The sequence below is a fragment of the Anneissia japonica genome, unplaced genomic scaffold, assembly GCF_011630105.1.
Source record: "Anneissia japonica isolate Jap-2015-1 unplaced genomic scaffold, ASM1163010v1 scaffold3975_len13376_cov111, whole genome shotgun sequence".
NCBI lineage: Eukaryota > Metazoa > Echinodermata > Crinoidea > Comatulida > Comatulidae > Anneissia > Anneissia japonica.
In genome coordinates, this window is record NW_022727124.1 from 1 (window position 1) to 4203 (window position 4203).

Consider the following 4203-nt stretch of genomic DNA (forward strand, 5'->3'; position numbering starts at 1 on the left):
CGGCAGCCATCTTGGATGGTACACATGCACAACTCTGCATTGCTCCGCCATCTTGTCAGCACTCTAGATGTTTAATAGCTCTATGACTACACCATGGTACGAACTTGCGTACGTATGTGTGTTGCGTAAATGAGTACGCGCAGACTGTTGAAGGTATGTTAACCAATCAAAAGCGTCAGCGGCAAATCAAAGTAAAGCGCTTCGTAACCAAGGCACAGCACACACATCCTAGGCAGGGCGTATAAGCCCAGTGAAATAGTTCAGTTTTCTTTAACTACATATATTCATAAAAAAAAACGTTTTTGTTGCAATTATGTCCAACTTTGGTGCTTCAAATCCGTATTTCTGGTGGACTACCAAACTTTTTTTCGATATGGTATCGGCCAAAATTCGGCCAGATTTTAATCCGATTAAAAGACAACAGTGGGTACATTCATTTGAAATACTGCAAAAATTATACGAAAATCAGCGGTCATTCGTTTGAAATTGAAGAAATTCAAATGATATACACAGAACAATGTTAAAAATAAATAGCCTATGTTCTTTAGTTGCTGGCATGCAAGCCAATTCATGGGCAAATCCAGAGATGTCCGAAAGGAGGACCGGGGCCGAAAAAAGGGGAGGAGGGCGAAAGATGGGTCCAATCGAGATAACACCATCTTAGAAGAAATTTGTCCGCCCGAAAATAACCTGATGCGTTTGTGTGATCAATTTTTCTTTTTTTTTTTTCACCCCTCCTCCTTAAATCCACCTCTGCTATTTAAAATCACAATATTAAGATTTATCTAAATTTGATTTAAATGTATTAAATATTAATGTACATTGTAGTCGATCTATAACAACAATTTTAAGGGCCTGTTATTGGCAAATCCGTGGCTCTCTTTAATTAGAATGAATTAAGTTACGGTACATAGTTAACACAAACTGGCGTTAAAACAAACTTATGAAAACTTTAATAAATAATTTTTAATTTTCGCCTCTGAATGTTATTGTCGCAGTACTTAAAGCAATAAATCAACGTTGCTTTCAGAATTATCTTCATCATTCTCATATGCAACCTAACTCCAGAGTCTCTCTGCAACACTTGCTTGAAATTGGAGGTACCATCGGACCCGAATGAGCATTGATATATGGCGCTCTACATAAAGAACACTGCGGCACCTAGGGCTATACAATTCAAGTGGGCAATAATAAATTAATTAAAGTACAGTATTTAATTTATATTCAAAAGAAATTCAAAAGAGATAGAACCTCCACTAGTAAGATGGAACATATGCAATGACACACAATATGGTACAAACTTGCAATGAACTGTCTTCATAAAGTGTAAACGAGGATAAACTTCATAACAATATATTTCATCCGAACAATTTATCCGAACAATTTAAATTATTAAATGTAACTGTTATCTTTTAAAATAAACACTCTTACGTCAAATCGGGGAACATAATTATACTAAGTGTTTAGTGCAAGTACAAACAAGTACAAGATTAGAATCAAATATAGAATTTAAGCTAAAAAACAAAATATCCAAAACAAGTCTACGTTATATTAGGCCTATATTGAAAAAAAATGTAATCTTTTCGAAAATTCGGCCAAATACAGTTTGGCAGTGACTTTTCAAATGCTACGGCCAGGTAAATTTTTATACGGCCAGATTTGAGGAATCTGGCCGTCAAAAAGGCCAAATGGCAACCCTGGATTGAGGAGCTCGTAATCTACGGCTCTGGAGCTCGAGTCAAAATAGCGCCACCATGTGGCTTTTAGTTGATGAGGATAGATTATTGCGTCTATAACGCTACCGTAACGTAAAACCTCGAACTGAAGCCCTCTCTTTAATTAATTTGCAAAATTAGCCTCGAAAAGAAGCCCATTGCCTTCTTTTCAAAACATAGCATAGGTTTCTTTTACAGTATCATACACTGTGCATGAATTGCAGAAAACAAAATACTGTAAATCAAAAACAAGCTTGGTTGATAGGCGTTTAATGCTAGTTTAAATAGGCCTACACTCCATAATACATATTGATGTTATTGACCTTATTTATTGTTTAATTGTACAAATTCACAAAATTTACAGCATTCATTTTGAAAAGAATCCCCCCCCCACTCTTTACTTTGCAAAAGTGGCCCATCTCGAAAATAAGCCCATCCAAGTTCGCAAAACGTCCAAGGCCGCTTCTTCAATTGGAGGTATACGGTATAGGCCTATAACGGCGGCTCTAGGGTATATTTTCTGGGGTGGGGGAGGGGCTGAGCTGTCCGACAGGGGGACTTGAGCTCGTAGGCTAGGTCGTCAGATCAAAATTTTTAAATATTTTGTTTATCCAAATAAGGTTATTTTGAAATTGTGTACTTAAAAGCACATCCCATACATCCATATAAAAAATCTCCACATGAACCTATCAAATTTTTATTCCAGGCCGTTGACCGAGGCTTCGTCGGCCCTTTGGCTCGGACCCCCCCCCCCCGTCGGACATGTCGGACTCCTCGTGGGTAATTCTGGCGCCACTGCAGTTCTCACAACACCCCGCAGTAGGACAGGAAAACATGAAATTCACTTCCACGATCTAGCCAAACAGACAATTTCTCTAAATTCTGAGATCTACATTTACCATACATTTAAAGTTCTGTATAAGAAATATTATATACTGCATACATATTCTAGGCATCTGAATGATAGTTCATTTTTTCATGGGGTAACATTTTCAAATCTAATTACTCCATTCATAATTACAGTATGAAATAACTCTAATATTCGTATACACCCATCAAACTATTTCCAGCATATATTAGATTTTCGGGCCCTAAACTTGGAATTCGTTGCCATCCAATTTAGCTAATGCCTCTTCTAGTAAAATCTTTTCTAACCAGAGAGCTCAATAAACTTAATTATAGGTTTTTTAATTTTTTTTTTATCCAACCCCTCCCCTTTTTAGATGCTTGTCTCGGTTTGTCAGTTTGTACCAGATTTGTTTTTAGTTTTTGAGGTATTTAGATCTCCATTTTTCACCATGCGACGTTTTTTTCTGTTGTATACGTATGAGTAGTCATATGAAGGTACTATATCCCCGACAGTTGGCTGTGCAGTAATGTACCTTTTGAATGCAAAAACTGAAAACAGGTGAAACTATAAAGGCAGCCGACTGTCGGGTACATAACGACTATCTAGCTTTCCACAAAAACTTGAGGCCTAAAGCTAGGCCTAGTTCAGTATTACTGCGATGCGAGGGGAGTTAGATCGTTCAATCAATGATATCGTGTTATCGTATTGTCGTCAAATACAATTAAATAATGTGTGTAATATTTAAGAATGCACCACGTTGGTCGCTTTCTTTGTTATGCGGTAGTAGTGTAGTATACGTAGCAGAGTGACGACATCAAGCTAAGCCTAGCCCAGGGCCTAGATCGTTCTTGATAATCGTAATGAAAACTTCGGGTGACAGACGACTGGGCCCAACTGGTGTGGACGATCGGACCCAAGATAGCTTCAAATAAATTGTAGTCCTAGTAGGCCACTGCCACCACCTCGACTCCTGATATCGTTCCAAACTACTGTAAAATGAAATTACTGTATACCTAGCTAGGCCCTATGCCTACGAAATTTTTTCAAAGAAATTTTTAAAAAATATTACTGTAATTTATATATATATATATTATTTATATATATGTATATATATTATTTACATATATATATGTATATATTGTATGTATGTTTATTTATTTATATTTATATTTATTTATTTATTAATATATATACTTATATTTTATTTATACTTATATATATATATACGTATATATATACATATATATATACGTATATATATATACACGTATATATATATACATATATATATATACACGTATACATATATACGTATATATACATAATATATATACGTATATATATACGTATGTATATACACGTATATATATACATATATATATATGTATACGTATATATATATACGTATGTATATACACGTATATATATACATATATATACGTATAATATACATGCGTATATATATATATACACACGCGTATGTATGTACACACGTATATATGTACACGCGCGCGTATATATATACGTGTATATATATATATATACGTGTATACGTGTATATATACGTATATATATTTATTTATTTATATTTATATATTTTATTTATATTTATATATTTTATTTATACTTATATATATA